This window comes from Mus pahari, chromosome 6, assembly GCF_900095145.1.
Source record: "Mus pahari chromosome 6, PAHARI_EIJ_v1.1, whole genome shotgun sequence".
In the NCBI taxonomy this organism is placed as follows: domain Eukaryota; kingdom Metazoa; phylum Chordata; class Mammalia; order Rodentia; family Muridae; genus Mus; species Mus pahari.
The window spans coordinates 78278489-78293574 of record NC_034595.1 but is presented as its reverse complement, the minus strand read 5'-3'; the positions used below and the strand labels follow the sequence as shown (position 1 = coordinate 78293574).

Sequence of the window (15086 nt, the reverse complement as noted above, 5' to 3'; positions counted from 1 at the left end):
ACCTACCTCTGCCTCCCAAGTGCTGGGATTAAAGATGTGAGCCACCACCGGCCGGCTCCTGCTGTAAGTTTTGAGTCCTAAACAACCCCATAGGCTCTTGTGTACGAACAATTGGTCCCCAGCTGTGGACAATGTTTGGGAGGTTGTGGAAGCTCTGAGACCTGGGACCTAAGTGGCAGAAATGGGCCACTGCACAGTGGGCCTTGAGGACTATCTGTTCTATTTCTGATACAGGCCTGGGCTCTCTGCTCCCTGATCTGCAATAAAGGAACAAGCCACAGACTCCTGTCATCATACCTGCCCCCAGTGACAGCCTGCACTCTTTGAAACTCCCACCCAAAGTAAAGTTTTCCTCCTTGAGGTTGCCTCTGAAAGGTCACTCCCCATTAAACACACTGTGCTCTTGGGCTCCACTGGTCTGACGCCTTCATCTGACCTCTGGGAAGTTCTGAAAGGATTCCACTCATCAGACTCCACACTATCTAGGACAGAAACACCAAATACAGTAGGCTTCGTGGGTCCAAGGTCCCCTCCTCAGGAAACCATCTTAACCCATATACCCCAAGGTAGGCTGAGGGAGCTGAGAAGATACTGGGCTCGGTGAAGCATGGCCCTCAGATATTATCCCCTGCCAAAAGTGCACAGGACCGGCAGGAGCCAGCCATCCTTGAGAACTAGGCATGAGTGCGGGACCAGATCATGATAAAATAGCATTGCAGCTAAAACCCCAAGGACACCTGGACACTACACAGGTAGGTGAAGACAGTACACTACATAGCAAGAATGACCCAGAGAGGATGGGGGAGGGGGCGGAGTCAGGAGAAACTGAGATGGCTCAGTAGGTGCAAGCGCTTGCTGCCAAGCCATAGAACCTGAGTTCAAGCCCCAGGTCCCACAGAGTGTAAGAAGAGAATCAATTCCTTCAAGTCGATCTCTGGCATTCCGTGGTGCACATAGGTTCACATGCACGTGCGTGTGTGTGTGCATACATACACATAGATAAATGTAATTTCAGAAAAATAAAACAAAACAACAACAACCCCACTAAGCCAGGAGGAGTATGTCAAGGCAGACACGGGGGGAGGAAGGCCTCCAGAAGCATCCAGCAAGGGTTAAGCAGCGGACTGGAAACGAAGGTTAGCCAAGGCTCGGCTCCTGCTGACCACAGCCAGAGCAGGGGCTGCACCGGCTGCCAGGAGGTGGGGGAAGCTAATTATAAAACAAGCTCATCGAAGATGGCCTCTGAGAAGCAGGCTGGAGTAAGAGGGATGTCCATCGAAGGAGGAGAGCTTGCTTTGTGGAGCTCTCTGTAGACATCCTGGAGGGAAGGGGAAACCTGGGGGAGACCGGAGATAACGGTGCCCAACGAGGTTTGTCTCCCCCTTCATCTTATGTGTTATGCCTGCATGTATGTCTGTGTGGGGATGTTGGAACCCCTGGAGTTACAGACAGTTTTAAGCTTCCACGTAGGTGCTGGGAATTGAACCTGGGTCCTCTGGATGAGCAGCCAGTGCTCTTAACCACTGAGCCACCTCTCCAGCCCCAAGAGGTAGGTCCCTTTCTTAATCCCTGGTAGGTAGACTACCTCCCATGGCAGAAGGGACTTTGTAGACTTGCCCAGGTTCAGGCTCCTGAGATGAGATGCGTTATCGTAGATTATCTGGATTTGATGATTCGTCTCAAGAGTCAACTGCCTGGGTTTCAGGAAGCATACCTCTGGGCACGCCAGTGAGGCCACTTCTGGAGATGTTTCACTGAGGGGGAACAGAGCCACGCTAAGCAAACTGAAAGGCTGTTAGGCATCTTGTTACTCTGGGCATCCGTCTCCTGGCTTCCTGACTGTGGATACGGTGTGACCAGTCACCTCAGGCCCCTGCTGTCTGCTTTCTTTGCCGTAAAGGTTCCATGTCCCCTAATCACAGAGAAAACTCCCTTCCTTAAGTTGCTTTAATAGATACTTTATAACAGCAGGGAGAGGAGAGAGATGTGCCAGGTGGGTGCAGATTAATCACATGGGTCATTTTAAATAAGAGAGGAAGGCCAGGAAGGAGACAGAGAAAGAAAACCACAGGAAGGAGATAAATGGAGGTCTGGTATACAGCTCAAGGGAAGACTACTTGCCTCACATGCACACACATGTGAAGCACGGGGTCCAGTCTCTATCACAAAAATAAAGAGGAGAATAAACAGGAAAAAGCAACAAAATGGCTTCTTTCTTGAACCTCTAAGAGGGACATTGTATTGCTAACACTCTGATGTTAGCCCAGGTAAATCTAGGAACAACTTCTGAGCCCCAGAAATGTAGGATATATAGATATAGGCATAGATAGATATTATAGGCATTATAGATATTATATAATGTATTATATTGTATTATATATATAAATTTATCATCACCTATCATGGCAGGGATGGGGAGTAAACACAATGGGTATAGATAAATTGAATTACTCAGAGAAGAGAAACAGTCCAAGTGGGGGGGATAACAATTAACATTTTCTGAGCACTTAGTATGTGCTCAGTTAATCAGTAGTTCAGTGGGAGAGAATTTACAATCAGGCCGAGCATCAGGGTGTCTGCACCATCTCTACTCACGGATGAGAAAAGCTACCCCTAATGGGCAAAGTGATTTCCTGAGACAGGACAGTGACCCAGTCCGCGCAGAGACCACCTCAGGTCACTGCACCCCACCCCAGGCCACCCTACACTTAGGAAGAGAGCAGCAATCAGTTGCCTGAGAGAAGAGGTACACGCAAGGTAGGCGCTAGTGTGGCTGCGGACACAGGTCCTGGGGGACAGCCATGGTCATCACAATGGAGTGTGTGAGGAAGCTACCTGCCGGGGATTTGTGGGGCATCAGAAGAGGAAGGAGAGTGAGCTTTGGGGTTCGGGGTGTCAGACTGGAGGGGTTAAATCTGGGTGTGCTAGAGTCAGACTGCCCGGCTCCAAAGCCAGCTGGACGGCTGGAGCCTGTCGTCTTTTAAGTGAGATTGACAGCAGTAGCAGCTCTAGGGTGCTGGGAGATAATGGATGGGAAGAAGGGCCAGCACCTGGCCCGCCATTGTGCGAGCTATTGTGGAGATGCAGGGAAGTTTGCTGCCCGGGGAGAAAAGGAGCCGGTGGAACACAATAGCCCAGCGTAGCGCTGCGGGCCCCAGCTCGGGCATTGTAGTCATTAATTATTCTGATTGCTGTTGATCATTTCCATCTGTTCTCCCGCAGCACTCAGAACAAAACCTCCTTTATCCTCCCCGTCACATGGCACCCGAGTCCGTTATTTGCATATCCGTCTCTCTCACTCAATAGAGCAGTTCCTCAAACATCAATGTTGGCTGGGTGGCTGATGGGTTGGTTGGCTGCTAGGGTGTGGGGGGTACTAATTATCCCCAACATCTATTCTCCCTCTCTTCCTCAGTAACAGAATCCCATGATTTTAAGCTGGACAGGTGGCCACTTGGGATAACAATTCATTTCCCAATCTCCCTTATCACTTACATGGTGCGGCAAAGTTCTAGCCCATGGGATGTAAGCAGAACTATTATGTCCAACTTCCAGAAAGTGTTCTTTGAAACAAAGTGTTGGGCTGGGCATGTAGTTCAGTGGGAGAGAACTTTGCCTAGCGTGCACAAGGCCATAATAAGGTAAGTGTGGTTAAAAGTAGGGCAAAGGGCAGCAGGATCACTCGTGGTAAAGGAACCTGCACCATGCCCAACCGTAGGAGTCCCGTCTCTGAGCCCCATGCAGTGGAAGGAGAGAACCAACTCACAAGTTATCCTCTAACCTACACACACACACACACACACACACACACACACACACACACACACACAGTGTGGGGGGGGAGGTTATTATAACCATTTTTTGTTGTTCCCGTCCTCCTCCTTGATGACTATAATGTAGATTCAATGACTAGACCTCAAGGGACTATTTTAGAACGTGAGCTATCATGTGGAGAAAGGAATATGCCAGAAACAGCCTGGGCTCTGACCCCGTGGAACACCAACGAGTCCTTTGGATACCTAAGCAAGCAAGCAACTTCTGCTTTATGGAAGTTCATGGGTTTTCTATAATTCATGCCCAAACCTAATCCTTAAAATAGTATGAATTTTCAAGGTCTTGAAGTGCAGAACTTCCATCCCCATGTGGGTTTGGACTTGATAGTCATGGCTGTGGTCTTCAGCAGCTGTAAGCACCAGGTAGAAACTGGCTTCTGCTGTCATTTTCCACTCATGTGGAACGGAAGCCTGGAAATCGTTATCATGGCTACTTCAGGGAGTTATCCCTTCTGTGGCTCTCTGGGCAGAAATTGGATTACCCCAAGAGACATAGTATTCAGGGAACATTCAGTACCCACAAACTGGCAAGGGTTTTGCCAGGAGTGTTTGGCAGCAGGAAGTCGGGGGTGGGAGAGGAGTGGGCAGGGGAGGGGGAATGGGGACATGTCAGCGCACCGGTCCCTGGAGAACTAGCTCATCTCAGAGAGAGCAGCCAAGACTTCAAGCCAGGATCCAACAAGACAGACTCAGACGCCACAGGGTCAGTTAAGAACCTCTCTGGACAGTCATGAAGAAGAGTGAAATTGTGACATTTACAGGAGAGGGACATCATCATGTTAAGCCAAATAAATCAGACTCGCAAAATAAGTCAGATTTGCAAAATCGCCCTAGTTTTCTCAGATGCAGAATCTAGATTTGTGTGTATGGGGGGGGAGGGGGAGAGACAGTCACACACACACACAGAGACACAGAGAGACAGAGAGGCAGAGAGACAGAGACAAGAGGGGTAGAAGGGAAACTACGTAGAGGGGAGGCAGGGGAGGGATTTAAAGAGAGAAAGAAAAGGGAACAAGAAAGAATAGTAGAAATAAAAGACAAATATCCCAAGCTGGGCAGCCGTAGTGGCACACACTTTTAGTCTCAGTACAGGGAGATGTAGGCAGATCACTGTGAGTTCGAGGCCAGCCTATTCTACAAAGTGAGTTCCAGGACAGCTAGGACTACACAGAAAAACCCTGTCTCAATGAACCAGAAAAAAAGAAAAAGAAAAAGATGAAATCCCACATTCTCTCATATATGGAACATGATTTAAATATATACATACACACATGGATACATATGACAGAAAATCAGAATGGAGACAGTTTAGAAGAAGAAAGGGGACCAGGATGAAGGACAAGAGAGTGTAACGGGGGTGTGGTGGCTAATACAGGCAAGGTACAATGCTGTACCAGCCTTAAATTAGATTAGAAAGATCCACCTGCCTTTGCTTCCCCAGTGCTGGGATACAGAATTCTGAGTCCTGGGCTTCATGACACCATATTTCTAAACATCAAAACCAACAAGATCACCTTTTCTTTGGTCCCATGGGTCCCAGGAAGGCTTTTCTGCATACACTGTACTTTTTTTTTTTTTTTTAATTGTAGCCCAGGGGGCTGGGGTTGGGAAAACAGGGACAGTAGGAAAGGCTAATTCTGTTTTCTGTGAGAGTCTCGGATGACTCCAAGGCTAAGCCTCAAAGGGTGTGGGGCAGGGGTGGGGGGTCAGTCTCCCTCTGTTCATCTCAGTAGCCTGGTACCTACGCAGTACTTGACAAGTGTACCAAGGACCCAGTAAGCAGGTAAGCAGGGATGAGGGGTAGAGGTGATGGGACTGGAGAGTTCAGTCTCACTGATGATGGGCATCTGAGAGCATCCTCAGACAAGCCTCAGAAAGAAGGGGCGGTACACCCGAACTCCACCCAAGCAGCTAACTCGGAGCACACTGACAGGCACAGGTTTTATGTTTATTAGTTTGCTCTGTGCATGGGTGTGCGCCGCTGCGCAAATGTGGAGATCATGAGAGAGCTTGCGGGAGTTGGTCTTCTCCTTCCATCATGGGTTCCAGGGACTGGGCTTGGGCTGTGAGATTTGATAGCAGGCAGCCCTCTCGCGGACGATGCCCTGCCGTTTTTAAAACCAAAGTCCAAGCTAGCGAGCAGAAAAATAGGTGGCAGTTGAGGTGTGGTCTGTTTCTATGTATTGTCATGGTAAAGACTGACCCCACAAGGTCTGGTTGCCCACAGAGAGAAGAGAACCCTCACATATACCAAGTGATGCTATGTGACCTTTCTCCTTAATTTAAAACTATTGGTTGAATAAAGATGCCATCAGCTTATAGCTGGGCTCAAGAGGTAGGCAGGGTTTCAGATCCCAGGCTGGGGGTCTGAGGAGGACCATGAATGGGAAGAGAAGGTGGAGAGAAGAGAAGACACCAGAAAGTAACCGATCATGAGAATCAGACATGAGGGCTTGCCAGTGTGAATAAGAGAGGCCCAGACAGAATATGGCAAAAGTCAGATCTTGGGATTATTGGCAGGGAAATAGACAGAATAGCACAGAGGGTAGATATCTGTCCAGCTCTAGTGCTGATTTAAGTCTTATTATAAATATAAAAGCTTTGTGGTTTTTTTTTTATCTGAGAACTGAATGATCAAAGGCAGGGTAGGAGATTTAAAAATTAGTACAATGGACAGTGGGTGGAGGGAGCCCTGGAAGTTTGCCGAGAAAGGCTACTGGACTCGAAGGCTCACCTCTAGGTAGCAGTTGGGGCGTGGTGTGTGGTGAGTAGGAAATGAAAGTACCGGGGGCAGAAGGGATAGCAAGAGCTGTGCGGGTGTATAAGAAAGGATGCCTTCTGCAGACAAGCAAAGAAAGCTGGCCAGAGAGATGGGCCAGGTTTGCCCTGTTCCCATCTGTCATTCCCTCTAAATTCCCAGTGTGGTCACCTGTCCCGGAGGCTCAGTTCTTCAGCATCTCCCCTCCCTCATGCTCACCACCAAGACCTCACCACATTCCCTGTCAGCCCAGCTTCTCCTCGCCTTCCAACTGCTCCATTTGGTCCACTTCTCCCTGGCTTGGCTGCTATCAGCCTCATGGAAATGACTGATCGACACAGGAGGAGGAAGGGAGGAGGCACGCAGCCACACCCAAACACCTAGAAGAGCTGGATAAAATAAAATCAGAAATGGTGTTTCTGCTCCCATGCCAGGTTGGAAAATGGGAGACAGCTTCGGGCTCCAGAAACACAAAGACTTGAAACCTGAGCAGTGAGTGGATTTGGAAACCAAGTGAACCGCAGGAGGATCAAGCCAGACATATGCTGAAGGCTAGAAGGGAGGGAGAGAGGAGAGACCCCAAATCTATGCTCCGCGGGGAGCTGGAAGGAGATTTCCTGTGTAAAGCCAACAGCCAAAGAGGTCAGCTTTGTTTATAAACGTAGACGAAAGAAAACCTGATGCTGATGTTTCTCGGGAAGGCAGCCTGGAAGCAGGACGCGGGGAGAGCAGAACATGAAAGCTGTTTTGTATGGGATGTGGGGCTCCAGTGTGTTCTACCAGAGACACACAGAAACTTCAAGCTGAGATGTTCATTTCCAAATGGATCTAGCGCTCAAGTGATTCCCCAGAGACGAGGAAATGGAGCACCCGAGGAAGGAGTGGGCAGTAACCGACTGAGCACACAAGTCGCTCAGGCGTGTTTGTAAATCTACACTATTAGACCACAAAGCACAGAACGGCTGATTAACACACAGCCCTTTCAAGAGGTGTGATCAAAATGCTACATATAAGCATGCACGCAGGCTAGCAAGAGGGAGCTAGGATGGGGTGGTAGGCGTGCCTATGATCCCAGAAGAGGCTGACCCAGGAGGAGCACCATGCATTTGAGATTAGCCCTGTCTCTGAACAGCACCCCCCCCCCCAAGAAAATCTCCATTAAATAAAGCATTCCAAAGCTCTCGGTTACGTCTACAGGGGACCACTGAGTAAGTGTGGTGTTGAGAAAACTGCAAGTATTATGAACCGTATTTATAGATCGTACTTTGAGACAGTGTCTCCCTCCCTATGTTACCGTGGATGGTCTGGTACTTGCTATGGAGACCAGGCTAGCCCCAAACTCACAGAAATCCACCTGCTTCTGCCTTTTTTTTTTTTTTAATTTTAAATATGGGTCTCACTATCTTTTCTAGGCTAGCTTCAAATTCCTGGAATACGTCTGTGAATCTGTTTCTCTTCCTCTCTTTTTGAAACAGGGTCACATGATATATAGCTCTGGATGGTCTAGATCTGGCTATGCAAACTAAGCTAGCCTCCAACTCACAGAGAACCGTCTGGCCTGGACTCCTGATTGCCACCATGCTCAGCCTGTCAAGAGACATGTCTACACACTTCTGTGCCTGAACTTGTGAATTAAACATATCAAGAAAATGGAAGATAAGCATCTGGAAGTTATAAGTCTAACCATATATGAGATATCTAACATATACAAAAATATACATCTATTATATGTGTGTAGGCATGAAGGAAAATATCTCAGTAATCTAAGAAACTGGGCTGGAGAGATGGCTTCGCACTGAAGAGCATGGGCTGTTTCTCCAGAGGCCCCGGATTCAATTCCCAGCACCTACAAGGCAGTTCATATCCATCTGTAACTCTAGTCCCATGGGTTCAAATGACCTCTTCTGGCCTCCAAAGGCACTGCATGCGGATATACATGCAGGCAAAACACCCATATACATAAAATAAAAAGATAAAGTCAAAAAATTAAACATTTAAAAGGAAACAATCTGAGCTAGCAAGATGGCTCAGCGGGTAAGAGCACTGACTGCTCTTCCAAAGGTCCTGAGTTCAAATCCTAGCAACCACATGGTGTCTCACAACCATCCGTATGCCCTCTTCTGAGGTGTCTGAAGACAGCTACAGTGTACTTACATATAGTAAATAAATTTATCTTTTTGTTTGTTTGTTTGTTTTCAAGGCAGGGTTTCTCTGTATAGCCCTGGCTGTCCTGGAACTCACTCTGTAGACCAGGCTGGCCTCGAACTCAGAAATCCACCTGCCTCTGCCTCTCAAGCGCTGGGATTAAAGGCGTGCGCCACCTCTGCCCGGCTTATAAATATATCTTTTTGAAAAAGGAAACAATCTAAAGAATGAAAGAACACATACAATGGCCACATGTAGGAAATTCAGAAATTAATAATGAGAATATATGCTTCCCCCCTCTAAAAAATACATTCAGAAAATAAAGATAGTAAACTTCTAAATAATACACGGGTAAAAATAGAAATTATGTGCCTGGTGGTGGTACACACCTTTAATTCCAGCATTTGGGAGGCAGAGGCAGGTAGATCTCTGTGAATTCTGAATTCAGCCTTGTCTACAGAGTGAGTTCCAGGACAGCCAGGGCTACTCAGAGAAATCCTGTCTAAAAAAAAAAAAATTAAAATAAACAACAACAACAAATAATAGGAGAAGGAGGAAGAGGAAGAGGAGGAAGAAGAGGAGGGAAGGGAGGGAGGGAGGGAAGAAGGAAGGAAGGAAGGAAGAAGGAAGAGAGGAAGGAAGGAAAGAAAGGAAAAGAAAAGACAGGGGAAAATAATTATGAAAGTTATAAACTATTTAAAACTGAGCAATAAAAGATACTAAAGTGGAACACTTAGAAGATCCAACAATAACAGCAAAGTTAGACGGGATTTTAGAGCCATTAAAGCACTCATTAAAAGGCAGGCATAGCAGCACGTGCCTGCAATCCAACCCTTGGGAGTGGAGTCAGAGGGATCAAAGTCATCCTTGGCTCCACATCCAGGTAGCTGGGATTACATTAACAGTCTGTCTCCCTCCCTCCCTCTGTCCCCCTCTCTCACCACAAATTAAGAAGTAGGAAATACTCACCAAAAGTAAAAGACAAGGTTCAAAAACTAGTAAGAATACTTAAAAACATGTTTAAGTGTTAAAAAAAAAATACAAAGCTAAAAAAAAAAAATACAAAACTGATCAAGAAAGAGAGTTCACGCATAAATACATGTAGTGATTTGGATGAGAATGACCCCCATAGGGTCATATGTTTGAGTACTTGGTCCCCAGTTAGTGGAACTGTTTTAGAAGGATTAGGAGGTGTGGCCTTGTTGGAGGAGGTGTGTCACCAGGGGTGGGCTTTGAGGTTCCAAAGTTCACACCAGGCAGTCTTGACTGTCTCTCTTGCTGCTGCCTTCAGATCAAGATGTAAAGCTCTCAGCTACTGCTGTAGCATCATGCAGGCTCCTGACATGATGCTCATAGACTAACCCTCTGAATCTATAAGCAAGCCCATAATTAAATGCCTTCCTTTATAAGTTGTCTTGATCATGGTGTCTCTTCACAGCAATAGAACAGTAACTAAGACAACGTGGTATTATGAATGCAAAAAATAAATAAATTAAAAACAACCTAGAGAAAGAATGTATATTTATAGCATTATAACAGGGCGAGAAAGGATATTTTGTGCCAAAAAAATTTTGTAAACTCTCCATTTTTATACAACGGTTTAAAAATACTGACTCAAGAAGAAAAAAAATGAAACCAGACTAGATTAATAACCACTAAATAAACTAAAGATAGTTTAAAATTTTCTTCAATCCCCAAAAGATACTAGAATAGAAAGCTTCTAATGGGCAACTTTTGCTAACGCTTAGGGAAAAGATCACCCTGCTTTATAAAACTGTTTCTAAGAACAACACGGAGAAATCTATCAAACTCATGTTAGAAGCCTAGCATGAGCTTGATATCTAAACTGAATAACAAATGAAACAAAATTATGGCACAAGCATGGTGGCACACACCTGTAACCCTAGCACCTGAAAGAGAGAAGTGGGATCAGAATTCAAGGCCAACCTGCACTACATGAGATAATATCTAAAAAAGAATATGGGCCAATATTATTTATGAACATGTATATAAAAATCTTCAAGGAATAAATAGTCAAAGATCTAATTATATAAAAAAAATACAGCAAGATTGACTTTTAAAACTGCTTGCTAGGGCTCCATATATCCATTTTTGGTTTTGTCTTTGGCCAAAAAAAAAAGCCTGATTGTTAGCTGTGTGCCTCATGGGTTAGACTATACTTCACAGCTTCTCTTGCAGCTAGGTTCCCCCATGTGATGTGCTTATAGTAAATATGATTTAAGTGAAGGTGCTGTAATTTCCAGGAAGTCTTTTATAAAAGAAGACAGTATCCTTTTCTTTATACCCTCCTTCCAACTGCTAAGAATACAGATGCAGTAAATATAATTTTTAAACCATACTCCTTTTTTGGCTCTGAATTCATACAAGAAGGTGGAAGAGCAGGAAATGAGAAGGAGCCTAGGGGTCCTGACACTGCATTGCCTATGTGAAGGCTAGCTTTTTCAAAGCAAGAAATACACTTGCTTATGACACTACTGAAACCCTTTAAAGCCAAATTTAATCTAAGCACATGATAGGATTAGGCAGAGATTATCCCAAGTTTGAAAGATTAGACCAACATGGAAAATGTATTCATCTGTTACATCACATTCCACATAGGAAAAGAAAGTCTAAGATAATCTCAGTAAACTCTCAACATTCAATTAAATTCTACTCAGATCTTATATTTTAAAAATGAAGATGAGGATGTAGCTCAATGGTAGAGCTCGTGTCTAACTTGTGCAAAGCCTTAGACTTGAGTCCCAACACCAGAAAAAAAAAAAACAATGCTGGGGGGGCAGGTGTAAAGTGTTTTCATTTTTAGAAACCCTTAATAGAATAGGAATAGGAGAGAATTCTTAAATACAACAAAAATGGTACCCATCAAAGTTTATAACAAATGTCATCTTCAGAATTCTATCTTTGGGGCTGGAGAGATGGGTCAGTGGTTAAGAGCACTGGCTGCTCTCCAGAGGACCCAGGTTTGATTCTCAGCACCTAGGTGGCAGCTTACCACCATTTGTAACTACAGTCCTGGGATCTGACACCTTCTTCTGGCCTCTAGGAATCCTGCATGCACATGGTATGTGGGTATGTAAGCAGGCAAAACACCCATACATATTAAACAAAAATAAAGTATATCTTGGGGCCAGTGAGATGGCTCAGTAGGTAAAGGCTCTTTTTGTTGAGTCTGACACTTGATCTTTGGAACCCACAACATGGAAGGAGAGAACCAAATCTTGCAAGTTATCCTATGACTGCCACACATAAACACACAGATAAATCAGGAATGGGATAAGCCCACCACCACTCAGCAGGGAGCTGAAGTCCTATACGACACAGTATTATAAGGAAAAATTTAAGTAATGTCTTATTCTGTACCCTTGCCTGGTCTGGAATTTACAATGTAGGTGAGGCTGGCCTTGAACTAACAAAGGTAGAATCTGCTTGCTTCTGCTTCCCAAGGGCTGGGATTAAAGAAAATTCATTATCATGTCCAGCAAAGAAAAATAAAATTTAAGATTCGGATTTGAAATAAATATCCTCACTTGAAAATAATTAACTGTATAGAAAAATCCATCACAATTATCAGATAACATGAGATTTGATAAAGGACCAGTAAGATTGCTGAATACAAAATAAATATCCAAAACTGAATAGCTGACAAACACTATCGCTGGCCAGTTATAAACACCATAGGAGAAAGGCCTGTTGTAATAGCCACCAGAGTTTAAACACCACCCACCAGCAGCCTTCGGTATCATGAAAGTCACCCTGGTTAACTTCATTTCCTCTATTTCTTCCTCAGACTCATTCTCCATTTAATGCTGGTCCTGATGTGGTGGAACACACCTATAATTCCAGCATTTGGGAATTGAAGGCAGGGGCATCAGAGGCTCAGGGTTAGCCTCAGCTACGTGAGTTCTAGGCCAGCTAGGTATATATGAGACCCTATCATTTAAAAAGAGAGAAAGGAAGAAAGAAAGAAAACCTCTACCCATTAGTTAACGCTCTTTTGTAAACATAAATTAAAGTGTGTTGGGCCATTCCTTTAACCTTTTAACAGCTACTCATTACTTATAATTAGAGCCCAGTTCTTTTAGCCTGTGCCCTGTACAACCTGGCCCAGGCATTATCCAACTCTCTCTCAGCACTGCCCACCCCCTCCACACTGGCCACATGACCTTTCCCCCAGATCCCAACACATGCCTGCATCTTTCCACCTCCAAGTATGCTATCCCATCTCCCTGTATGCTATTCCAATCTCCCCATAGTCTATCCCATCTCTCCATATGCTGTTCCCATCTCCCTGTGATCTATCCCATCTCCCCGTATTCTATCCCATCTCCCTGTATGCTATCCCATCTCCCCGTATTCTATCCCATCTCCCCGTATGCTGTCCCATCTCCCCGTATGCTATTCCACCTCCCCGTATGCTATCCCACCTCCCCGTATGCTCACCCTCAGCAGCAGCCCAATGCGCCCCTCTCCTACTGCTCTAAGTTCACTTTATCCCCTCTTTTCTTTTGTAGCTCCTCACGCATTACACCATTGCATAGACTCCTGGTTTTAGTCATGGTTTATTGACGGTCTTGACTTCTCTCTAGCCTGTAAGTTCTATGGGCAAAATCCCTGCCTTTGACAGTTCCCAGAGCATTCAATTCCCAGCCCGGGAGCCGTCAGATGCTAAGGCTCAGTAATCATCTGCGGAGTGACATCATCAGTGAATGGCCGGGCGCTCATCAAAGGCCTGCTGCACCATGGCAGGTCTCCGATGAGGAGTCCAAGGGCCTTCCAGAGAACCAATGAAGATGTGTGGCTTGCTTTTAAGGAAGTCAGGAAGGAGTGTGGAGCACGGAACTGTCTCCATCCATGACTCTTACTCCTCTCAAGGATTCAAACCATGGTTCGATGGACTTTGCCATGCAGAGCCACTGTTCCTTTTTTTTTTTTTTTTTTTTTTTTTTTTTAATGGCATGCTAAGGGTTTGGAGGACAGTGGCTGCAGGAATAGGTCTGGCTTTTGCCACGCCAACATCTCAGGAGCACGCTGTGCTTCGTGGAGCTACAGTAGTAAGAGAGGACAGAAACAGGGACTCCCCCAAAGAACCCCAAACAAACACTCAAACAAAGCCACTTCAGGGGGTCTCAGAAGCTGCAATAACCCTGGGAGGGTTGGAAAGCCCTATAATGGTGCCTGCGAACAGCTATGAAGAACTGCTACCCAGACTCCAGGTTCCTTCCTGCCGTGGATACGGCCTTGATATCTCCCATTACCATGAAGCCCACAGAGCCAGTGCCAAGAAGGTTCCCAGCCACAATACTCCAGCCTGCCAGCCTGGTGTCATTGCAGCCCAGAGGACATGTAGGGCCACAGTGGCACCGCCACCTGGTCATTAGAGAAAATATCTCCCTACAGGCTCCCTCCCAAAGCTGAGAGGATTCTTTCCAGGACTCCCTCTGGAGCTCACAATGTTAATTCTTCACCTGGAAATTAAGGAGGCGACGTTTCGGAGGCCACCTAATGCCAGAATAGTGGCTGCTGGCAATTCTAGTGTCTCCGATTCACCACCAATTCAGGCACATAATAGGTACCCCCTACTGGTTAAATGCTTGTGCGAGCCAAGTGAGGAGGAGTGTTATAACTGCCAGGGACCCAGGAGAGGCAATCTTCCTGTTTGTTTGTTTCTTTTGAGCTCATACTCCAGTACACCACAGGATGTAACAAGGGATTGGCAGAATCCTGTTATCTCCAGCTAAAGGACAATTGCTGGAGGCCTGCTCAGCACCAACCCATAACCCACCCACTCCCATCCCCTCCCCGCCCCCAGCCCTATTCGTTCCCCTGACCACCATATCTCTCCTGCAGCCTCTGTTCCTCTGAGTTGGCAGGAGTTCAAGCACTCAGTGTAGACTTGATGGCTACTGTGGCAACATCAGTGTACAACACATATCTCCCCTGACTCCTCCCCAGTAGAAAGGTATGGGGAGAGAGCTCCATGGAAAAGTGTTTCTCATACAAGCACCAGGTCCTAGGTTTTCTCCCCCCAGGACCTTCATAAAGAAGCCAAGGATGGTGGCATGTACTTGTAATCCCAGCACTGGGAAGGCTGAGGCAGGAGGACTCCTGAGACTTGGTGGCCAACCAGTCTACCCTAATTGGTGAGTACCAAGTCATCGAGGAAGCTTGACTCAAGAAAATGAGGTGGGTTAGTGAGATGGCACAGAGTGCAGAAGCTCTTGCTGCAAAATCATTGCAGAAGGTGAGAAGCAACTCCTGAAAATCTCCCAGCATTGGTAACTACTCTCTCTCCCTCTCTCCCTCTCTCTCTCTCTCTCTCTCTCTCTCTC

General features: G+C 46.0%; 1 protein-coding gene across 5 annotated transcripts in view; it reads right to left on the bottom strand.

The window, feature by feature from the left end:
• Dlgap3 (DLG associated protein 3) overlaps positions 1-15086 on the bottom strand; it is a 69190-nt gene that overhangs the window by 6489 nt on the left and 47615 nt on the right. The gene's annotated exons all lie outside the window — the stretch shown is intronic.